The 25,716-nt window shown below is 41.8% G+C and overlaps 2 protein-coding genes across 8 annotated transcripts in view; one reads left to right on the top strand and one right to left on the bottom strand.

Moving 5' to 3' along the window:
- LOC126076526 (cytidine monophosphate-N-acetylneuraminic acid hydroxylase) overlaps positions 1 to 25,716 on the top strand; it is a 509,905-nt gene that overhangs the window by 88,636 nt on the left and 395,553 nt on the right. The gene's annotated exons all lie outside the window — the stretch shown is intronic.
- The window catches only part of CARMIL1 (capping protein regulator and myosin 1 linker 1), a 398,843-nt gene that overhangs the window by 266,710 nt on the left and 106,417 nt on the right, over positions 1 to 25,716 (bottom strand). The gene's annotated exons all lie outside the window — the stretch shown is intronic.

Raw genomic sequence — 25,716 nt, 5'->3', positions numbered from 1 at the left:
ATAATTTAAAATTGTAAGCATATGTTAGCTACTATGAAAAAAGCATAAATGTACTGAATACATTATACACAGGGCCAGAAGTACTATACAAGATGTGGGGGATACATAAAACTACATTATAAATTGAAACCAAGATGAGTATGTTGTTGTTTAATAATCGTAATAAATATATTCTGCCTTCTAATATTTAGAAGGGCTTGTTACAGTGATTCAGTTAGCCTAGTCGCTGAAAACGATGTCTGGGCAACTCTGAACTGATGTGTTCTAATTCGCTCAGGAAGTTTTCCCTTAGAGGACAGAAATATTCCAACTTATTCCCCTGGCCTTAGAGATGACTCAAAGTGCTATATGTAGGCAGGGGCTTTATATATGTTTCATGATGACAACGAAGATGCTGGTGGTCATGCCTTGTTGGAATGCTAGAGTAAGGCAGGCTCCACTCTGCTATAGGTTACCTGCCCAAGAACTGCCGAGTTGTGTTACATCATGCAGCTTACCATTTTGATGCCCAATCATTGAAGTCCATCGTCCTCTGTCAGTTTGTCATACTATGGCGGCTTACGTGTTGCTCTGACACTGGAAGCTGTTGTTATTAGTTGCCATCAGGTCAATTCCTACTCATGTTGACTCTGTATGATCCCATGTGTACAGAGTAGAACTGCCCCCATAGGATTTTCAAGGCTATGAGCTTTTGGTAGCAGATCACTAGTCTTTATTTATAAGGTGCCTCTGGGTGGGTTCAAACCACCAACTTTTAGGGCAGTAGTCCAATGTTTAACCATCTGTGCTACCCAGGGACTCCTATGATGCTGGAAGCTATGCAAACAGTACTTCAAAAACCAGCAGTATTTCAAATACCCATGATGGACAGGTCTCAGCAAAGCTTGTAGACTAGGACAGACTAAGAAGAAAGGCCTGGTGATCTACTTCCAAAATTTAGCCAATGAAAGCCTACAGATCATGACAGAATATTTTCCAATACAGTGCTAAGAGATGCGCTCCCTCGGTTGGAAGGCACTAAAATACACAGTGGCCGAAACAATGAACTTGAGCACATCAACACCCATGAAAAATGGTGCAGGACAACACAACGCATCATTCTGTTGTACACAGGGTCACCGTGAGTCAGAGTTGAGTCAAAGTCAACTAACGTTAGAGAAGTACGTATTTCCTTTGTAAGTGATTTTTTTTTTTTTTTTTCAATTCCCCAAGCTATAAGTTTCAAAAGAAGCTTCAAGGTATGAGTCAAGAAATTCCCAGTCTTAATGCTGAAAACTTCTTGGCTATCACCATTAAGCAAAGCACAGAAAAACTACCCTGTGTAAAGCATTTTAGAACAAACAGAGTGAGTCAAAAATCTATCATGAGGCTTAAGGTATCCTGATTCCCTGGAAAATTAGTCATGGCAGAAAGGCTGATTCTAATTTTTCCAGAGATAGGAAGAAAAAGTACTCTAGAAGATGTGCAGAGATTAGCCTAAAGCAGAGAACCTAAAGAAATCAGAATGGACACCACGAGAACCAGGCCCTGGGTATGGACTTCACCTTACGTGACTTTTCTTTTCCCTGAAAATGCACAGGGGGTTCATCAGCAGTTAAAACCAGGTGACCGCGAGTCAGCTCTGACTCATGGCAACCCCATGTGTGTCAGCGAAAAACTGTGCTACAAAGAGATTTCAATGGCTGATTTTTTGGAAGCAGATTGACAGGCCCTTCTTCCAAGGCACATCTAGGTAGGCTCCAACATCCAACCTTTTGGTGAGCAGCTGAGTGCATTAATTGGATTGTGCTAAATTAGCATGACTTACATGGGGGTTTTAAGGTAAAGACAGAGAGGAATAGAGGCTAAGGACAGAAACGAAAGCTGAACAAATCTGCCACATGGATTCTGCACATCAGACTATTTCTAGAGCCATAACTGCAGGCTGACTGGTACAGTGCTTCTCAGGACAGACACACCTGTCCTATCTCCACCTGTTACTAGCTGTGTGATCTTGGGCAAATTACCTTATCTCCCTATGACTCACCATCCTCAGCTGTAAATGGATATGATAACAGTATCTGTCTCATACAGGTGTTGTGAAGATTAAATAAAATGATACGTGTAAAAGCTTTTTAGCACAGAACCTAGTCAACAATAACGACTCAATAAATACCAGTTGTCTAATGATAATAATAGCAATAGCTCAGAGAAAGGCCAGGCTAAGCAATTCTGTAATTCCTTTAATGTACCAACGAATCAACTGAAATTGGAAATAAAATTCCCTCCTGGTTGAATTTGGTTTAAGAATTCTCTAAAGATTACATGAAGGGCCCAGAGAATAACAGGTTCCAACCAAATCGTTCCTCCATATTCATCTGCAGCATGTTCAAATTTATTAAGTTAAATAGAACTTTCATCTCTCTCATTAAAAATCAGCCTGCTATATTTTCTAAGGAAACTCTGGTGGCGTAGTGGTTAAGTGCTATGGCTGCTAACCAAAGGGTTGGCAGTTCAAATCCGCCAGGTGCTCCTTCGAAACTATGGGGCAGTTCTACTCTGTCCTGTAGGGTCGCTATGAGTCAGAATCGACTCGACGGCACTGGGTTTGGTTTGGTTTGGATATTTTCTAAATGCTCAAGGGCTAGTTTGATACCTGGCGTCAATGCCTCTGACATTTTCACAAAACTTGCCAACTTGCAACCATTTCCAGAAACTTCATCAGGCCCAGCCCTCTAAACAAACATCAGATGCCATCAAGTCAGCTTCAGTTCATGGTGACCCCATGTGTGTCAGAGTAGAGCTGTATTCACAGGGTTTTCAATGGCTGATTTTTCAGAAGTAGATGACCAGGCTTTCCTTCCAAGATGCCTCTGCGTGGGCTCAAACCTCCAAACTTTCAGTTAACAGCTGAGTGTGTTAACTGTTTGCATTACCCAGAGACTCCCCCAAACACAGACACATTAGACCCAAAAGAAGTAGGCAATTTAGGTCTCCTAACAGCCTTCTGGAAACCCTGATGGTGTAGCAGCTAAGTGCTACGGCTGCTAACCAAAGGGTTGGCAGTTCTAATCCACCAGGCCCTCCTTGGAAACTCTAGGGGGCAGTTCTACGCTATCCTGTAGGGTCGCTATGAGTTGGAATCGGCTCGATGGCACTAGGGTTTTTAGAACAGCCTTCTGGGCCAGAGGTACTGTAACTGCAAAGGGTCTCCTCTGTTGCTTGGGTATGTCCCTTCCTGGCAAGTTTACAGGTCCTCATAGAACCAGAAAATGGGAAGCCCAGGATTCTTAGTCTGCAGCTGTACAGCCCTGCTGTTTGTATTAGACCTGCACAACAAGGGAAGCCCAAGCCTTTTCCCAGCCACAGACACCAGCCTTGCCCTCAGGACCACTCAGATCAATATCAAAAGGTATCCCTCAGGATGCCTTCTCTCATCACCCTGATTCCCAGTATTTCTTCCTTTACTGAACTGCCTCTAAGGAGGGAAGAATAGAAGGGAAGAATGTTAATAAAATCTGCTCTAAGCCAGGGACGGGGAGGCACTTATCATACCTCATTTAACCCTGTGCGAAAGAACCATTATCCTCGTTCTGTGGACAGGAATCCAAGGCCAGGGAGGTTTCATTAACCTTGCCCTGATAACACTGTTGTTGTTGCAGGGTGCCACTGAGCTGATTCCGACACAAAGTGACCCCATGTGACAGAGCAGAACTGCCCCCTTCAGTTTTCTTGACTGTAATCTTTAGAGACGCAGATTGCCAGATCTTTTTTGCAGCTGCTGGGTGAGGTCCTTGATGATGCCAATAGGAGTTAGAATTTGAACCTACTTCCATCAGTTCCCAAACCCACGGTCCATGCGTCAACCCATGTTCCATGTAGCAACCCACGTTCCCTGCAGCCTCTCACTGCTGACGCTTCTCAGCCACATCCCATACCAGCTATTAGGACTTGTGTCACCGATTCAGTGGTGGAATTCTCTCACCTTCTGCATGGGAGACGTGGGTTCAATGCCCAGCCACCTCATGAGCGGCCACCATCTGTATGTCAGTGGAGGCTTCTGCATTGCTATGATGCTGAACAGGCTTCAGTGAAGATTCCAGATCAAAACAGACTAAGAAGAAAGGCAATCTACTTCCAAAAGTTAGCCAATGAAAACACTATGAATCACAGCAGTCTGATTGCAACTGATAAGGGGGATGGCACAGAACCAGGCAGCATTTTGTTCTATTGTACATGGGGTCACCATGAGTCAGGGAGCCACCTCGACAGCAGCTAACGACAGCATCCTTAGTTACCTTATCTACTCATACGATCTTCTCATGTCGAGCAATAATTTATATGCACCTTCAAGGCCCTGTCTACATCACACTTCACTTGGCACAGTTTCTAGCATCAAAGCAGCAGTTGCCTGATCTAAATCTTCTTCTCGTCTCATAGCCTGTGTCCTCTGCATTTGACTATCGCATAAGCAAGCATCACTAACATCAAGCTTTCAAATGCAAACCTCTTTCCACTCAATGACAGGATGGTAATTAAAAGATGGACGGGTCTATCATCTTAAGCACTCCTGATTAAGAAAAGAATTAGCTCAAACAAAGACACAACTGACGCACTTAAGTGGGGAGACCTTTGAAGCACAGGAAGACGTGCTGTTTTAATATACACACAGACTGCTTGCTCAACTCTCCAGTTTTCATGATAGAAGGGGCACTTTTGCCACTGGTCATCAAAGAGGCATAGCACGGCTATGGATTCTGAACACAAATGAATCATCCCTATTGAGAGCTCTTGGAGGAAAAGGTCCTGGGCATGAGGACCCCTGGGTGTCACAACAGGAGGTACAAAGCTCCATCCATATCAGAAAAATATGATGATCACCTTGTTCATTCAGTTGTAAACACTTCTTTACCCAATCATTTCTCTGCTTCCTTTTCTGCAGTAACCTAGCATTAAAAGACATGGCCTCTTTCCTGGTTGCTTAGAAAATATAGTCTTTTGCCCCTTCGATATTTTTAAGTCATCCAAATTTGGCATTACATGACAGCATCAATACTGAATGATAACCCATGAAAAACTGTGTGCACGCTGCACATGTACACACACAGCTATCTGAATACAAGGACATACATTTAAATTTCACTTAAACAGCAAGGGGTTTGGTTGGGTTTTTTGGTATGTGTTTACCTGACTGATTTTAAGGCCTAAAATTAAGATTTCACATTGCATGGATTTTCCAGGAAAACTGTAGCCAAGTGACGGAAAGCCTAAGACTGCATTAGATTGACCCGGAAAATAAAATGTGCTAGCGATCTCTAGACAACAAGCCATCTTTTACCCAAAGAAGAGGTACTTCTCTAAGTAGCCCTTGTACACTGTGTTGTTTACATGACTAAAAAAACCCCATGTGTCACAAACTGTCCTCTCCACGTGGCACTGTGATAACCAGTGACACGGTTCATGTAAAGGCAATCCTTTGATTGGAGCTGGAGCCCTGGTGGCGTAGTAGTTAAGAGTTCGGCTGTTAACCAAAAGGTCAGCAGTTTGAATCCACCAGGCATTCCTTGGAAACCCTATGAGGCGGTTCTACTCTGTCCTATACAGTCACTATGGGTCAGGATCGACTCGACAGCAATGTGTTTGGTTTTGGTTGGAGTACAGCTGTAACTTTCATTGCTGACTCTCTGCCCCTTTAGACTCATTACCAGCCCCAGCACACGCTCAAGGTGCTTGCCCATCCTGTTGCCTGCGGTTCCCCCACCCTCAGATCTATTTACCAAAAACCATCAAGATTCCTATTCTGACTGCTGTCTAAAAACACTCTCTTGATATGGAACTCAGGGAGAGATGAGCCCATCTGCCTTCAAGTCTCCTTGGCAGACACCACACACTAGCATTTCACTTTTTGTGACGGTTTAACCAAGGAGTACCTGTTTTTGTGGCAATATAAAACCATTTAAAAAAAAAAAAAAAGAAGTAGTAGCAGCTAGAAACACTGGGCTAGAAGGAACTTTGTTGTTGTAGTTGTTCAAGTCGGAACAATTCACGGTAGCCCTGTGCACAACACAATGAAATGCTGCCAGGTGTGCGCCCTCCCCATGATTGGCTGCAGATCCAATCACCGTGATTCATAAGGTTTTCACTGGCTGATTTTCACATATAGATTGCCTGGCCTTTCTTCCTCATCTGTCTTTGTCTGGAAGCTCAGCTGGAACCTGTTCAGCATAATAGCAACACACAAGCTTCTGCTGACAGACAGGTGGTGGCTGCACATGAGGTGCACTGGCCGGGAATTAAATCCGCGTCTCCAGCATGGAAGGTAAGAATTCTACCACTGAACCACGACTGGCTCTAAAGAAACTTTAAGAAACCTCAGTTCTTAACAGCACCTAACTGTAGACATGCCTGCAAACCTTCTTCTGGACTAGTCTGTTCCTGGAGAGCATGGCTGTGTCTTGATCTTCATCTTGGTCTCTCACCTCCCCAAAAGTGTTTGCTCAATGACCACCTACTGAGTGAAGCCTCTCACCAGCCTCTCTCCTCAGCTAGGTGCCTACGTGAAAATTACTTTCAGCTGGGAATAAAATTGCTTCAACCCAATGGGCCCATGCGGTGGAGAAACACTAAACTGGCAATCAGAAGACAGGAGTTCTAATCTCAGTTCATCTATTCAGTGTTGGGAAAGCCACTCAGCCTCTCGGAGCCCATTGGTCTCTCTGCACAGACAGTAAACAAGATTATAACGAATGGCCTTTGTGGTTTGATCAGTCTATGATTTTAGGTTAAGGACGAACTTCCCGATGGGGAAGACTGCTAAAATGAAATACAAACTAAATTGCCATGAGTTAGTGAAACCACATTAAGATTTAAATATGATATTTACTTATTTCCCCAGAATGGTTTTAGTTCCACGGTTTTAGGAAACAAGGTCATGAATGACTGGTCATCAAAGACCAAGTAAGGGCTTTTGAAAACAGTGTTAAATTCTACTGCCAAGTTGTGTGTGTGTGTTCTGTAGAATTACGGCTTTTAAAATTACGACATAGACGGTCTTTTGCAAAGCAGAAAAAAATTAAATTTTCCTGGAAAGAAATGAGGCAAGCCCTCCAGGCAATACTGTCAAAATAAATCTGCTCAGCTTTTACACAGGGAGCCCACATGTCCTGGAGGGGGCGAATCTGAAATAAGGAAAAGCTTGAGTGTTATCACTCAAAAAAAAAAAAAAACCCACAATTTTTTTTTGTGTTTTTTTTTTTTTTTTTTTTTTGAGTGTTATCACTTAGTCAAGAACTAAGCATAGTGCAAGGAAGACTCTGGAAGGAGGGAGAAGCATAGAAATTATATTTAGAATTTGTGACATATGGAAGCCACAAGGCCCCCACAGTCACAAAAGCCATCCGGGAAAACACCACAACACACAACAGCATGGACCACTGGCCTCACCACCTAGCTGCCTTGTGTCAACAGGAGGACAAATGCAGTTTTCACATTTCCTCCATCCTCTACGTAAAATTATCATCTACGGTAGCAACGTTATAGAGTAATGCTAATAAGGGTTACCTAGGCAGCCCCTGGGTGGCACAAATGGCTAAACGCTTGGCCACGGGTTAGTTGGCAGTTCGAACCCACCCAGAGGCACCTTGAAGAAACACCCAGCAATCTGCTTCCAAGAGGTCACAGTCATGAAAATCCTCTAGAGCACAGTTCTATTCTGTGACACATGGAGTCGCCATGAGTCAGAACTGACTCCGTAGCACCTGGTACTGGTACGCTCTGGCAGATCGTCGATTCAAAAAGTAAATTACAATATTTGAATGGTTGTTAAATAGCTTTCCAAAATAAATACACAAATGTATTTTTAGGATTTTTTAACAGGAAAGATAGATGAAAGCAAAACTGCAAACTCCCTCCCACTGTCTCATTTGCCACCAGGGGACGGTTCTTTGGTGAATCTTATTTTATTCACAGACATATTGACCCAGGAATGACCACAACAAGCATCAAATAAAAAAAGTTTAACTTGGGGTTTTCAAAATTATTATTATTTATTGAAAAGCTCTACCCAGCTCCAATAAGCCGGGAGTAAGAATGTTCTAAATTTTCAGGGATGTTAAACATTTATCACAGCGGATATCTTTGTTCTTGATGGGTAAAAGTTCTTCACTCTGTTATTAAACCAATGTTGACCAATGATAGTCAGAATGGTCACTTGTTTCTAAATCCTCTACATTCTCCCTGGTGAGTTCCTTCCCCACCCCCACCATCTCCCCGTCTTACCCCCACCCCAACAATGCATACGCTTAAGGCAATGGGGCCCAATAATGCATACTCTTAAGGCAACGGGCTTGGGTGGCAGCAAAGCAGAAATGTGTCCTCACGCTCACACTGATGTGAGCCATCCGCAAGAGCACATTGTCCCTGTGAAGGTTTTAATTTGCACTTTTTCTGATGTGCTGATAAACTGAAAGAGATAAGGAGGGGGAAGAAAGACCGAAGGGTAATTTTTTTAAGTGATAAGATGCCTTGGGAAATGTAATTAGATACACCCTTCCATAAAGAGTCTTAAAGCTACCCTTAATCAGAATATATTCTATGGTTAAAGTAAACAATCCTTAACGTATTTCTCCCCCAAATTATTTTCCTTTGCTAAGGCAAAAGGAAATATAAATCTGTAAACAGTAATACACTTCCAAATATTCACTGGAATATTTTATCTTATCACAAACAACCAAAAAAGGCAACTGTTTATGTGTAAGGAAACCCTGGTGGTGTAGTGGTTAAGTGCTACAGCTGTTAACCAAAAGGTTGGCAGTTCAAATCCACCAGGCGCTCCTTGGAAACTCTATGGGGCAGTTCTATTCCGTACTGTAGGGTCGCTATGAGTCGAAATCGACTCAACGGCATTGGGTTTGGTTTGGTGGGTTGGGTTTATGTGTAAAGGTTTATTTTTAAAGAAAATTAGGTATATAATACAACTTTCCTAACTATATCAATGAATTTTTTTTTTTTTTTTTTAATCCTTCCAACAACTTACACTGGCTTTATCCATTAGACTGGTAGCTACTTGAGGGCAGAGGCCATGATTTAATCATCCGAATAAGCCCCACACATGGTACAGTGGCCTTCATTGAAAAGGCACTCAAGCCAACCATAATCACAAGTGGCTGCTGAGGTTATTTTTCATATTCTTAAACAGCAGCCATTAATTCCACAGATTTAAAAAAAAAAAAAAACCTTACCAGAGTGATGACCAGATTTTGGACTTTGCCACTCACTAGTTTTGTAATCTTGGAGAGAGCATTTTAACTTCTCTGTGCCTCATTTTCCTCTTCTGCAAATGGATATTAATTGCAGGACTTACCTTCTATGGTTGTTTTGAAGATTAAATGAGTTGATGGTATAGTACTTCATGGTAGATACTGTGTCATCATCATAACCACCATTATTAATGCTGGGAAGATGAACAAAACCATGGTGGGAAGTGCTCCATTTCCCAGAGAAAGTAACTACCATGCATCTTTCTCTGTAAATATGAGCACATAAACACTGGCTAATAACAGAGGGATGGATAGGCGGATAGATACAAGATAAAGCAAGTAAAATGTAAATGGTAGGATCTACCTGGTAATATATGGGTGTTCACTGTAATATTCTTTTAACCCTTCTGTACTGTTTGAAAATTTTCATAATAAAAAGGTAAAAGAACTGGATAAAGGGGAAAAAAATGTGCAAAAAAGGAAGAAAATTAGCATGGAAGATCAGCTACTCTTTCTCCCAAAAGTATTATTTGCCAGTAACAACAATAACCATGATATTTATAGAAAGAAACCTCCTAGTCTGTGCTAACAAATTTGGAAGACAGCTACCTGGCCAACCGACTGGAAGAGAGATCCATATTTATTCCTATTCCAAAGAAGGGTAATCTAACCAAACGCAGAAATTATCAAGCAATATCATTAATATCACTTGCAAGTAAAATTTTGCTGTAGATCATTCAAAAATGGCTGCAGCAGTGTATCGACAGGGAACTGCCTGAAATTCAAGCCAGATTCAGAAGAGGAGGATGAACCAGGGATATCATTGCTGATGTCAGATGGATCCTGGCTGAAAGCAGAGAATACCAGAAGGATGTTTACCTGTGTTTTATTCACTATGCAAAAGTATTCGACGGTGTGGATCATAACAAATTATGGATAACATTGCAAAGAACAGGAATTCCAGAACACTTAATTGCGCTCATGAGGAACCTGTACATAGATCAAAAGACAGTTGTTCGAACGGAACAAGGGGATACTGCACGGTTTAAAGTCTGGAAAGGTGTGCATCAGGGTTGTATCCTTTCACCATACTTATTCAACCTGTACGTTAAGGAAATAATCTGAGAAGCTGGACTATATGAAGAAAACAAAACATCAGGATTGGAGGAAGACTCATAAATAACCTGTGATATACAGAAGAGACAACATTGTTTGCTGAAAGTAAAGAGGACCTGGAGCACTTACTGACGAAGATCAAAGACTACAGTCTGCCTCAACATAAAGCAAACAAAAATCCTCACAACTGGACCAATATGCTACATCATGATAAATGGAGAAAAGATTGAAGTTGTCAAGGATTTCATTCTACTTGAATCAACACCCATGGAAGCAGCAGTCAAGAAATTAAAAGATGCACTGCATTGGGCAAATCAGCTGCAAAAGACCTCTTTCAAGTGTTAAAAAGCAAAGTCACTTTAAGGACTAAGGTGCACCTGACCCAAGCCATGGTGTTTTCAATCACCTCATATGCATACGAAAGCTGGGCAAAAAATAAGAAAGAGCAAAGAAAAATTGAAGCCTTTGAATTATGGTGTTGGTGAAGAATATTGAATATAACATGGACTGCCAAAAGAACAAACAAATCTGTCTTGGAAGAAGTACAACCAGAATGCTCCTTAGAAGCAAGGATGGCAAGACTTCATTTCACATACTTTGGACATATTATGAGAAGGGATCAGTCCCTGGAGAAGGACGTCAAAAGTAAAGGGTCAGGGGAAAAGAGGAAGACCCTCGATAAGATGGATTGACACAGTGGCTGCAACAACGGGCTCAAGCATAACAAGGATTGTGAGGATGGTGCAGGGACTAGGCAGTGTTTCATTCTGTTGTACACAGGGCTGTTATGAGTGGAAACCCACTTGACGGCACCTAATAACAACAACGACACCCACTATGTTCTATCATTTTGATTAAGTTTTAACAACAATGCTATAAGGAAGCTATTCCAAGTATCATTCCCATTTTCAAGAACAAGAACAGCCTGAAGGACCTGCTGAGGATCACATAGTTGAGAAATGCCATCATCAGAGAATCGAACTTGATTCTACTGCATACTCTCCACTGCCAGAATAATTAAATCATTGCTTAATGGCTCTCTCCATAGAGGAAACCACTCTCTTGATCATCGCTGTATACCCGGTGCCACAAGTCTTGACACACAGCAGGCATACAAAGATGAGTGGGTGGGTGATTGGGTGGAATAAATAAAGACAGGGAGAGTGAGAGAGGGAGATTTGGAGCATTATTTTTTGATCCATTCACTAGACCCAAACTCTACCCAATATAACGATCGTAAAGAGAAGCATTATTTTTACTAAAATACTATAAAATTTTCTGACTATAAAAGCAACACATATTTATTATGGAAAACTATATTACTTCTTATCAAAGGAAACTAAGTTATTTTTTCTTCCTATATGTAAATACTAGTAGCCTTTTTTTACCCCCCTCAAGAAAGCCTAACCATTGAGATTTTCCAACTGTATCAATGCCATGACAGGCATTCAGATGAAAGATGAAACTTCCAATCATACAGATCAGAGTCACCCTCTGGAGTTGGTCCAGGCAGAAGCAAGCAGGGTGGTGAGAGGTTTGCAAAACATGTCATATAAGGAATAGCTGATGGAGCTAGGTCTACTTAGCTTATAGAAAAAAAGACATAGGAATGGCATGAAAACATTCTGCAACTATTGGCAGGTCGGCATATGTCTGAGTGAGTATTTTTCCCTCCCATGAGACAACTAGGGCCAACAGGTAGAAACTACACGAAAGAACACTTTAGCTAGATATAAAGAAAACCCCAAGATCAATTACAGTGGTGGGAAAAAAAGTAAACGCTTTTATGAGACAGGACTCTTATCCTTAACAGCCTTGTCAGGAAAACTGTACACGTGAATGAAAAGTTGAACTAGATTCGTTCAAAAGTACCACTCAATTCCAAAACTCTGCAGTCCCAAACCCCAATGTGTAGGTACACTGTCACCATACCCTGTGATGTCACACACGAAAACTGTCTAAGATGAATCACAAATATTTATAAAATGATATTATGTTGTAAGAACTAATTTCTATAAAATGGTTCAACCACTGTGGAAAACTGTATGGCACTTTCTTAAAAAGTTAGAAATAAAAATACCATATGATCCAGCAATCCCACTACTATGTATATACCCTAGAGAAATAAGAGCCTTCACACAAATAGACATACGCATACCCATGTGCCCTGCATTATTCACAATAGCAAAAAGATGGACACAACCTAAGTGCCCATCAACAGACAAAGGGATAAACAAACTGTGGTACATACACACAATGGAATCCTACACAATGTTAAAGAATAACGATGAATCCGTGAAACATCTCACAACATGGATGAATCTGGAGGACACTATGCTGAGTAAAATACGTCAATCACAAAAGAACAAATATTGTATGAGGCTACTATTACAAAAACTCAAGAGAAGGTTTACACACAGAAAGAAACATTCTTTGATGGTTACCGGGATGGGAATGAGTATAATTAACAGTGTTCTCTGCAGAGATCTGTGCAAACCAATGCCCTGTGGCAAATACCTACTACATACCAACCAGTTGCCAACCAGTCAACTCCAACTCATGATAACCCCATGTGTGTCAGAGTAGAACTGTGCTCCATAGGGTCTTCAATGGCTGATTTCCAGAAGCAGTTTGCCAGATCTTTCTTCTGAAGCATCTCTGGGTGGACTCCAACCTCCAACCTTTTTGGTTAGCAGCTTAGCATGTTAACCATTTGCACTGCCCAGTGTCTCCTGGAAATACCATCAGCCACTAATGCCACCAGCCACTTACTCTGGTATAAGGATACCATCAGTAAAAAAAAAAAATAACATTTCTTGAGGAGTATTGTTACCTCTAAATTAGCTAAATATCTCTTAGGAAGTATACTGTCAGACTTTTTTCAGTTTTCAAATCAAATTATACAACCAACTTTAAAAGGTCTTTTACAAGTTTGAAAATATACAAATCTTAAAAGCCAGAAAATGTGGCTTTTAAAGAGTTGGCAAGGTTGTTTCTTTAAAAATGTAAACAGGCTAGAAAAACTCCCTTTTTTTAAATTGCCAGTGTTTTGTGTTTTTTCAATTTTTTATCATGCACTAGATTTTTTAGATGAAAGTTTACAGAGAGAGCTTCCGTTGGCTAGTTTGTACATAAAGTGTTCCATGACATTTGTTTGATTCCCCACAATGTGCCAGCATGCCTACCATTTCCATCCTAGGTTCCCCGTTTCCTTTGGCCTGAACTGCTGCCCCTTCCTGCCTTCTCACATCTTTGCTTTTGGGCAAATGTTGCCCTTTTGATCTCATATAATCGATTGTTATTATTTATTTTATGGGCCCGTCTATGCTTTGGCTGAAAGATGGTCTCCAGGAGTGGCTTCAGCTCTAGGTCAGAAGGGTGTCTTAGGGCCATAGTCTCAAGGGTTCCTCTAGTCTCTGCCAGACCAGGAAATCTGGTCTTATTAGTGAATTTGATTTTTGTTCTGCAATTTTTCTCTCGCTCTGTCCAGGGCCCTCTGTTGTGATACCAGTCAGATTGGTTGGTAGTGGTAGCCAGGCACCACCTAGTTCTTCTGGTCTAGAGGTGGTGGAGGCTGTGGTTATGTAGCCCATTAGTCCTTTGGACTAATTGCTCACTTAAGTCTTTAGTTGTCTCCTTTGCTCCAGGCGGTAACAGACCAATAGTTGTATCTTAGATGGCCACTGGCAAGCTTTTAAGACCCCAGACACTACTCACCAAAGTAGGATGCAGAACTTTGTCTTTATAAGCTGTGTTGTGCCAGTTGACATAGATGATCCCCGAGTCTATGGTCCTCTGCCTTTGAGCCTAGGAGCTTCATCCCACAAGGTGTTTGGTTATGTCTATGAAGTTGCCCTGACTGTGGCCCCTGTGTACTCTGTTGACTATATTAATATATAAGCAGCTCCAACAGTTACCCAAAAAAATCAAACCTATTCCCATCGAGTGGATTCCGACTCATAACGACCCTATAGGACAGAGTAGAACTGCCCCATAGAGTTTCCAAGGAGCGCCTGGCAGATCTGAACTGCCGACCTCTGGGTTAGCAGCCGTAGCACTTAACCACTATGCCACCAGGGTTTCCCACCTACAGTTGTGTGTGTAGAAATGTCCGCCACCAATCCTGTATCTGCACGTAGGTATGTTCCTTTACACCCTCCCACACCTCTTGGCATACCTACCTGCCTATGCATCCATTCATAAATTAAACCCAAATCAAAACCAAACCCAGTGCCGTCGAGTCGACTGCGACTCATAGCGACCCCATATGTAGTGTTTGTTAATACAGCTGTTGCAGAATTCTCTATGCTATAGTAGTTACCATCATTGTCCTTTGTTCTTGCCTTCCTTTCAGTGTCTTCTCTTGCCTTGGGCATGTTTTGCTGGCTTCCCCCATACTATATACTGCCTTTTTCTTCACCAATATTAACACATGTCTTCTATCTATTTGGTAATTTCCCTCCCTCCCCTGATAAAAATAGTGTATTAATATGCATATTCCAGAGATTTAAGAGAGGCTTAGAGACAAACTAACATACATTAGTGATATCAATTATTACAGCACTGGAGAATGAGACATCAAAAGAGCAAATGTGAAAGAAGAGTGAGCTGGACAAAGACTGATTTTTAGGAAGAAGTTGGTAGTATATCTAGGATATTATTATTATTCTAACATTCTAGTTTAGTCACATTTCGCAATTTATTTTTTTTAACTAGGTAATTGCAACCAGAAAAATCTTAAAAAGAATAAGCCAATTGTCGCTTAACACCTGAGTGAAATGCTTTCTAGCACATATTTCACCACCACTGGCTGATTTCACATAGGAAATGTTCCTATGCAGAAAACGCAGGTGTCTGCTTGCTGATTCTTAATTCCTAAACTGCATTCTGCTGATATGGCATACCTCCTATAATTATCATGAGTCCTACACCCAGAGCAAGGCAGACAAGATCTTCATTGCTGATGCCCGAGCCGGCATTAGCTTGCCTTACTCTCTGCTTATTGGCTCTGATCACCGGGCAGACACTGAACTCATTGCCTTTTTCTTTTCACATGCTGACTCCAGTACCCCCCATACCATTATTCATGTTTCATAGTGCCTAGAATAAAAAAATAAATAAAACACTGATATTCAACTCCAGTAATTATTCCATTTCAGATTTGAAGAAGGAAGCAATCAACTACTTCCAATCTGACTAAAAACTTAAGCAGCTAACACTTCCTAAAAAGTTGATTTAAAGATGATTTAAAGTTATGAAAAACATAAAATGGACAGTACCGTAATTTTTTAACAAGGGGCCGGGGCAGACGCCTTTGAAGTTGGCCTACAGCCAGTTCACGATTGACGAGTAGACTCCGACTCATGGCAACCCTGTGTATGTGTGAGTAGAACTGTGCTCCAAGGGGTTTTCAGTGGCTGCTTTTTCAGAAGTAGATTGCCAGGCCTTTCTTCCACAGCAACTCCAGGCAGACTCAAACCTCCAACCTTTAGCCAAGGATGTTAACAGTCTGAACCACCCAGGGACTCCAAGTTGGCCCACAGGCTCGAAATAAGAAATGGAAATCCTCCTCCTTATGTCTTCTAAACAAAAACCACTTTATTTTCAGGAGACAGGGAATCCAGGGAAGAGAAAAGCAGGTATCCAGTGTGTGGCACAGTTCTAGGCACTTGGAAATCCCCGAAGACTGTTGAGCTTACAAACGTGGACTTGTGGGCTTCCCCAACAGTAGAGGAAAAAAATCCCCGGCAGTAATGAACGGAAGCAGAATTCCCTCTGGGACATTCCATTCATGTTAGTGGTGTTGTCTACCATAAATAAGCAGAGAAATATGCATCTAAAAGTGAAAATTTATAATGCCAATGTTTGTTCTAAATACCTAGGAAATCTACAATGTTGGTATAATGTGAAGTGTTCACATTTAGCACAGAACTTCAGCTGTCTCAATTAGAACAGACATCAGCAAAAGAAACATTGGCTTTGTAATACAACCCAGCCTTATCACAGGAGTTCCAGAGAGAACAACGGCAGTCAGAAGTGACATCTGTCCACTTGTGGATATCAAAAAGTATTTCTAGATGGAAATGGTTTCAAGACACCCAGAACATCTGTAGATACATTGTAGGTGTCATGGTGTCATGCTACAATCACAAAATGATTTGACAAGCCTTGGAGGTCCCATATGGAAGTCCCTGGGTGTGCAAACAATTAACACACTCAGCTGCTGACCAAAAGGTTAGCATCCCTCACCCTCAGGCAACAGCGGTGCCTCGGAAAAAAGGCCTAGAGATTGCCTTCTGAAAAGTCAGCCACTGAAAACCCTATGAAGAACAGTTCTACTCTGAGAAACATGGGGTCACCATGAGTTGGAATGAACTCAACTGCAACCGGGAGCAGTTTAAGTAGAAATAATTAGGAGGCCCCACATACTAGAGACTTTCACTCCCTTTTTCCCATCTGCTCACAGTCCCTTTTTTTTTTTTGGCTAACTATTAACTGCTTTCCTCTTACCTCTGTTCTTTCGTTTTCTTTCTTCCAAAAGATATCCCAAATGACAGAGCCTATTTGCCAACTCATAGCCAGGGGCAAAGAAGTCATTACTCACTAGGAAAAGAGACCCAGAGTCTCACATCACATTCCCCATTTTGAACAATGCATATGTTTACTGCTTTCCCCCAAGGCTTCATTCTTCTACTAGGAATATTTTACTTGTGATTATAAAATCATCACCATCTATATGTATAGCTGGCTCATTCTGATGAGAAGTCACTGCAGCCAAGACACAGGTCACTTTGGGTTCCATCCCTCAGTCTCATAGAACTTAATATCTTCACTGGAAGAATCTCAAGAATGCTTCATTGAATTTCCCCCAAGTAGGAATTCCCACTTCTGCATCTTTGAATCTAAAAGATGGTCTTAAAAATCACAGACTGAAAAGCTGCTGGACTGAAGGATATATATCGCTATTTAAGAGTTTATAAATCTCTATTTTAAGGCAGTATAGACCCTCTGAGAAAATTCAGAACGATTTACATTGTTTCATTTGTCTTAAAATAGGAACGGTGGACATAGTGCTCAACAGACTGAGCCATTTACTTATTTCTAAGGTTTTATGACTCTGCCTATGTTCTTCAGAATTATTTGGGAGGCTGTTGAAGAAAAGTCACAGCCTAAATACTGAATTTGTCTAGTCTTCAGTTAATAATGGAGCCCTGGTGGCAAACTAGCTAAGAGCTTGACTGCTAACCAAAAGGTCAGCAGTTCGAATCCACCAGCCACTCCTTGGAAACCCTATGAGGCAGTTCTACTCTGTCCTATAGGGTCACTAGGAACTGGAAGAGACTCGGTATTTTTCAAACATACGACTATGGCTATAGCATTTTTAACTTTCCTTGAACCTGAGCATTTAAAAATATAGTCAGCCCATTAAATGTGTTGCTGGTGAAATATTGTATTATCTAATCTTGTGTATGATTTTCATCTGTTTTATGTTACTTTCATGTGAATTCCGATTGGTTTTCAGAAGTAGATCAATAATAATGTCCGGTATTTATAAAGTATTTACTAGGTGCCAGAGCTGTTCCAAGAGCTTTGCTTATATTAAGTCATTTAATCCTCACAATGACCCTATGAGGTAGGTACTATTACCTCTGCAATGCCTTGGGGAGTTTTTGTCCTCCTAAACTATACCAACAAAGTTCAAGTAACAAGATAGCTGATAAATAATAAATTTCATGTCCTTATATCAAGCCAGGGTAACATCTTTGGTACTGCAAGTGACCAATGTAATTGGTAAGATAATTAAATGTATTAATTTCTTGGGCTATTTGCCCACACCAAATTTCCCTCAGTGCGCATGGGCACACACCCACCTTCCAGGTACATACAGACATCAAGTTGCCCATGTTTGGGAGAAAGCAAGAACTATGTGCTAGAACAAACCCACAGACAATCTGAAACCTGATCTTGAAAATGAAATATCAATTTCATCACCTTCTTTACCAAACCTGCTAACAAAGGGCAAGATAGACTGAAATTTCCTCTCCTTTTTCCTACCCATTCTCTGGTAGAGGTGATAATGAGCAGAAAAATAAGAGTCTATTGCCCAGAGTCATCTACAGGCCAGAATAATCAGTCTTTGACAAACTCAAGAGCTGACTTATTAAAATCTAGTTAATTTGTGCCACAGAAGAGACCAATTCTCTTCTGATCCCAAAATCCATGATAAAATGTCCTGAAACCCATTTATTCCTCTCTAACACAAGGATGTACTCAAAAGTTTGCCATGAGAGAATTATTCTGACCTCACTTATACGAAATATCTACAACGGGCAAGTGTATAGAGACCTAAGTTTATCAGCGGTTAACAGGGTGGGTGGAAGACTCACTGCAGAGGGGACACTGAGCTTCTTGTTAAAGGGTGATGGGAAAATTCTGAAGTGGATAGATGGTTGAGCAACATAATAAGCATGATCAGTGTCACTGAACTGTACATGTAAAACACCTTAAAATGGAAATTTTTTTTTTTACATATAATACTTAACACAATTTAAAAAAAAAGCTGTTTGTCATAAATACAAACAGCAAATGCTGTGATTTATTTGGTATTAATCAACCCCTCTGGAAAAAAATGTTACCACTATTTCTTTTGTTCACCCATATGAATATACACTCCAATTGCCTAAACAAGGCATCCACATAGTAGGTGCTCAATAAGGTTTACTAAATAAATTGTATAAGCGAATAGCCCAGGCCCTCAGAGCTCTCACCCTAGGTACCCTCAGTTTCCAGTCCTTGCCCCCAGAAAACCATACTGCTCCTAGCCACCAGGGGGCTCTTGCTACAACACAATCATAACCGTGCCACTGAACAGCTCAATTCCCTTTCACCAGCTTTCCACCAGAGCAAATCAAAAAACCAAACCCAAACCCACTGCCTTTGAAGTCAGTTCTGACTCATAGTGACCCTACAGAATGGAGTAGAACTATCCCACAGGGTCTCCAAGGGGCCGCTGGTAGATTTAAACTGCAGACCTTTTGGTTAGCAGCCAAATGCTTAACCACTGTACCACCACAGCTCCACCCACACCAGACCATCAAGCTGAAAAGTCCAAATCTGCAGAGCAACACTGTTACATCTCTGGCACATTCTCCCACCAATCTCAGCCCTCACTATGTGATAACAATAGCAAAATTCTTCACCCCTCAGTGGTATCCTCTCCTCCCTTCCATCAGCTGGATGCCCTGGATGACTGTGATCTCCTAATGGTTGTTGTTAGTTGCCGTCGAATCAATTCTGGTCATGATGACCCTGGATGTGCAGAGCAGAACCGCTTGCTCCACAGGGTTCTCAACGCTGTGACCTTTTCGAAGCAGACTGCCAGGCCTGTCTTCCAAGGCACCTCTGGGTGGGTTCAAACCACCATCCTTTTGGCCAGTAGCAGAGCACTTAACTGCGCCATCCAGGGTCTCCACAATCTCCTGGTAGGCTGCACATATCTCTATCGTTATACTTAGCTTGCTGTGTTAGTATCTATCTTGGTGTCCAACGGCCACCCTAGACCATGAACTCTTGAAGGGAAGACTATCTTATTAACCATAATATCTCCAGTATCTAGCAAAGTATTCAGCACGATGAATATTTACTGGATCCTTGGACAAAATGGAATATTATCACACCTATCCTAAAGAGTCCCGGGCAACCAAACTTTTGCAGATGATGACATTAGCTTGCCTAGAGGAAAAGAAAATAAATATAAGCGGACTGCAAAACAAAATGCTGTCCACTATTGGCAATGATTACAAAATTTATACTCGTTATTTAAGACAGGACCTGCTGGGGACCTTCATGTAATGCCTCAGAGCAGTGAGGTCCAGACATCCCCGAGAACCGGGAGATGAGGTGGGAGCTACACATTGTTGGATTCTCTGCTGCAGCGATAACATCTGAAAGCAAATCTAAAGAAGAAATGGCTTACAGTAGCCAGCGCGAAGGAAAACAAACCGTGAATACGCAGAGAAGGTGCAGGCACACACAGCTCCTAAGCAGAGGACAGAGAAGAGGGGGCTGGGTCAGAGCAGTGACAACAGCACCTAACGGACACTCGAGTCCAAGCCCACTCTCCTGTAGAAGAGAAAGTAATCAGAAGCCCAAGGTCACATTGTACATTTGGCTGGCACTGCAGAAACAACTACACATGCTCTGCTTGGAAGGATTTCGCTGCCCAGGAGTTCTTGGTCTGTGTCTTAATTGAGGCAGTCACCTTTGGCACAGGTGCTGCACACTGTTGGCCACAGGTGGAACTGAGCATCAACACTGGCAAAAACCAGCAAAAGTCCCCGTGTCATTTTCCTGCCCTTCAAGCTTTGCCTCCCAATACTGCATTGGGACAAATAGCTTTCTTTTCTTGAAAGCAAACACCCTGAAATTCAGTGTCTTAGAAGAACTGAGGAGAGGGTATTCATTATGCTATTCTATTTCTGTAGATCTTAAAACTTCCCGTAACAACTTGTTCTCAAAACATTTTCCATAACAAAAAGTTTTGACAGCATATTCCAAACCCCAAACCTCAGTGACCTACTGTCACTGAGTCGATTCTAACTCATGGCAACCCTATAGGACAGAGCAGAACTGTCCCACAGGGTTTCCGACACTGTGATCTTTACAGAAGCGGACTGCTACATCTTTCTCCCCTGAATGGCTGGCTGATGGGTTTGAACTGCCGACTTTTCAGTTAGCAGCCAAGCACTCAACCACTGTGTCACCAGGGCTCCTTATGTTAGCCATAGTTTTTCTATTTCAGAACACAAGGTAATCTGACCACAAAAAAGCAAGACACAAAAAGAAAGCACGTTTATCAAGACTATCTTGTTGAAGGGAAAATACCAAGATACTAATACCAATGGCTTTAAGCATAGGTTTCATCCCACCAACTAGAGTGACTCAATTAATGTCACTAGAGGAACCTTACACTCTGCTCTAAGGATTGTTATATATTTGTGGAAACTATTTGAACTTTTGGAAACATTATTTTTGTCTTTCATTGCTGAAATACTTTGAACAGGCATATTACTTTTCTTCTACACTGGGGTGTGTTTAAAACCTTATATAGACATTTCTTGGCACACTCAAATACCACAATCCCAGCCTACCTTTTTCTCACCAGCTGACTGACTCATCATGACCCCAAAGAGACAAAGTAGAATTTCCCTGTACTTCAAAACAAGCCACTATTTTGGCAAAACAAAAAAGGTTTTTCTTCCATATTTTTATAGAATATATAAATGGCTACCATTTCTATATTTTAATGTTTACATCGTTGGCATATACTCTGCCAGGTGCATTTGAAAAACATGAGTGTCTTTTAATTTTCTTCCCTCGTCTCAACTCAAGTACTTCCTCTCACCTCAATAAAATCAACCCCTTTATTCAAAAGCAGTTTTTAGATACACTGTATAATTATGTAGACTAGAAAGAGATGAAAGCCCTCCCTCTTGCCAAAGACTTTTCTGTCCAGACCTGAGCCCAGGTCTTTCTCATCTTGAAGCTGTTATGTCATCTCTTCCCCTGTCTTCTCCCTCTCTCCCTCCACCTCTCTTGCATTTTGTTGGTGAAAGGATCAGGCCTCATTTTCTCGTGCCGTTCCTGTACTTAGGGAATGACCTTGTATCTCTTCTACTCTACCATCAGAGGTACACTGGTGGTTCAATGGTGGAACTCTCAGCTTCCATGCACAGCCACCATCCGTCTGTCAGTGGTGGTTTGTGTATTGCTATGATGCTGAAGACGTTTCAACAGGAGCTTCCAGACTAAGAAGAACTGGAAGGAAAGGCCTGGCAATGTACTTCTGAAAATCAGCCAATGAAATCACACCGGTCCCATCCCCAGCTGATCATGGGGATAGCACAGGGCCTGGCAGCGCTTCATTCATTGTACATGATATGACCATGAGTCAGGGACTCATTTGACAAAAACTAACAACAATAATAACTATTACATCACATTTAAATGTTCCCATGTGTACTGAAATGAGTCCCTTTATGTGGCCCTTCACCTTGGTTCTTAGGAAAAACAGATGAAGAAATTTTTTCCCTAAACCCTGAGGAGTTAACCTTTGCCCTATTTTCTACCCCAGAGGTTTGTTACTTTTGTCCATGTTGATTGACATTTCCTGGGTAAGCTGTAAACAACACTAGCTGGACATTTTTTGTCTGGTCCTGGACTGTAGCCTGCCCTGTGATTGGTATGCACTTTGCAGGGATTGATCAACAGACTATGCAAATGAAGTATCTGTAGCCTACTATGTAAATGAAGTATCTGTGGCCTACTGAGAGGGGACTGGGCAGCCTGTGGCCCCCTGCTGGGAGGGAGCATGCCTTGAAATTGACAAGGAGTTGTGTATATAAGCAGCAACCCCACAGAGGCTTTTGAGATGGGAAGAAGCAGAAGGAAGAAAAGGCAAGAGAGAAGCAACAGATAGAGAGGGGCAAGAAACCTCCTAAAAGAGCTATACCACGGGTCACGGGCTATACACTGAAGACAGCAAGAGGCAAGGAAGGGGTGCAAGAGGAGGCCTGTACACCCAAGAGGAGCTAAGACAGTTGTCCTACACTGAAGAAGGGAGACTTTGTCTACATGCTTCCTGATCCTGATCCTGAATTGTAGCCTGTTGATTCTGATCCTGAGTACCCTGTTACTTTCTTAAAAACCACTTAACTCTTAAATATGGTCTGTGAGTTCTGTGTGGCCATGGTAATGGATTATCAAACCCAGAAGAGAAGTAGATGGTGCCATGGGAGGGACAGCTGGTGTAAGAATTGGTAAAAAAAAAAAAAAAAAAAGGCTGAAGAGTAGAGGTATGTCTGACCTCTACCTCACAGGAATCAGCTTTGGGCTGATTCTGATCATTATCTCCCACCCCCACCCCCCTGCCCCTTCTTGCCATTTGATTTATGCCATGATATACTTAAAGACTTTTGAGTCCTTAAAGAGCAGAATAAATCCTATAGAGATAAGAAAAAAACTGCATAAAGACATTAAAATGAAATTTAAGGCTATATAAAATAGACCCATGGTATAAGGTCATGCAACACCTTGATTCCGATTTCTTGACATATTGAGTAAATGTGGTATTTGACAAAATGAGGTCTGAGTAATGTTAAAGAAGAAAAAAATGGCACAAAGAGCAAGCGAACCTTTTCGTTCACTTCGTCAGACCACTAGGCTATCACAAAATAAAGTATCCTTATGGAAATACAGCAATCCCAGTTTTATAAAAAGAAGACTAAATTAAGACAACGTGAGAACAAAGGAATTTCATCTTGACCTGTGTCTATGACACCATTCCACCAAAAAAAAAACAGCTGCCCTTGAGTCAATCCCTACTCCTGAGGGCCCCGCGTGTGTCAGCGTAGAACTGTACTCCACAGGGTTTTCGATGACTGGTTTTTTGGAAGTAGATCACCAGCCCTTTCTTCTGAGGCACCTCTGGGTAGATTCCAACCACCAACCCTTTGGTTAGCAGCCAAACATATTAATCATTTGCACCACCCTGGGACTCCTCATTCCATCTAACATCCATTAATTGGAAAGCAGCAAAGCCCTGGAGCCACTGCAAGCTTACAGTCTGCCTACTCATCCCCAGTGGCAGCTGGGAGGTCTTACCATTCTCTGAAAGAACCAAGTTTATTCCCACCAAGCCCACCCTCACCCCCTTCTGTCTACCCAAATTCCAGTCATCCTTCACAGCCCCATTCAGAATCCCAACTAGTACAACTGTACCCCTCCAGAGAGACTTATTCTCAAAGACAACGATGTGAATGGTGTTCCCGAAGCCATGCAACATGGCAGCCCCGATCCCAACTCCTCCATAAAAAGTCTCTCCCATCCACATGACAGCAAGTTGATATTCCCTCTCTCTTACCTTATTTCTGTAACAATTACACACTGCATTACATAGGTTCTGAATCTCTATATGTGCCGTATGGCCCCAAGTGGACTGTAAGCTCCTAGAAGGCAGGACTCATACCATATATTACTTCAGTATACAAGTAGTAATGGTGAGGGACTAACAACAAACAGCACTTAATGAGCCAAGGCTGTGCTAAATGCTTTGTCTGCATTATCTTATTTAATTCTTGAAATAGTCCTACCGGTAGGCATTCTCAAGATTTTCCAACTTTAGAGATGAGGAAACTAAGATGTAAAAATGTTAAATATGCTGAAGGCTACACAGCGAGAAAGTGGCTGAGCCAGGATTCTGCCCTGGGTCTGTCTGACTTCAAGAATGATGTCGTTGCTGTTGTGTACTGTGGAGTCAATTCTGATTCATATCCACCCTCTAAGACAGAGTAGAACCGCCTCCTAAGGTTTCCTAGGCTCTTCTCTTTACGAGAGCAGATCACTGGGAACAGATCACCAGGTCTTTTCTCTCCAAGAGCCACTGGTGGGTTCGAACCACGAACCACCAACCTTTCAATTAGCAGCTGAGTGCTTAATCACTGCACCACCAGGGCTCCTAATAGCTCGGATAATATCTTTAAATTACACACTACCGCTCACCCAGAAGGTACTCAATAAATCTGGCTTAGTGACTAAGCAGTGCCCTGGTTCAACCCTCACTTGGCACTTTAGTCTTTCCACTTCCTAACAGCTCCTGGGGTGGAGCAACTCCGAGGCAGATAAACACTCATAGTATTCCATTATCCCATGCAAACACAGTGACTGTAGGACTCCATCAGTCTGGTACAAAATACACAACATTCCAGTATTTCACTTCCAGGAGCAAGCATGTCATACAGTTCACAACTATTTTCCATGTTTCTTTTTTAATAGACTTTTTGTGTCTTTATATTTGACAACTGCGCTCATCCTGAAACTACCCACCCACAAAAATAAACACGATGATGGAAAGGTAGGAGCGCTGGTGGCGCAGTGGTTAAACGCTCAGATGCTAACCCAAAGGATGGCGGCTTGAACCCACCAGCCACACCTCAGGAGAAAGATGTGGCAGTCTGGTTCCATAAAGATTATAGCCTTGGAGACCCTATTGGGCAGTTCTACTCCGTCCTAGAGGGTTGCTACAAGTCGGAATCAACTCGACAACAAAGAGTGATGGAAAGGTTGATCTGCTCCACTCTAATACATGTGTAATAAAACCACTCTTACAGAACCTTGGAGCTGTGGTTAAAACAAACACTCTCTCTCCTCCTTTAATTTCTCTCTCCTACCCCCACAGAGATGAAGGTCTTGAGTGAAACAGAAGCGCCCAGTTCCCAGTTCTGAAATAAATATACCATAGTTATAAAAGCATTAAGGTCCCCTACTGAGCTGGTTTCAAATGTTTAATTACAGTAATTAAATGCAT

This window comes from Elephas maximus, chromosome 1 (genome assembly GCF_024166365.1).
Source record: "Elephas maximus indicus isolate mEleMax1 chromosome 1, mEleMax1 primary haplotype, whole genome shotgun sequence".
NCBI lineage: Eukaryota > Metazoa > Chordata > Mammalia > Proboscidea > Elephantidae > Elephas > Elephas maximus.
Note: the sequence above shows the minus strand (reverse complement) of the source record. Positions and strands in the feature narration are given on the sequence as shown.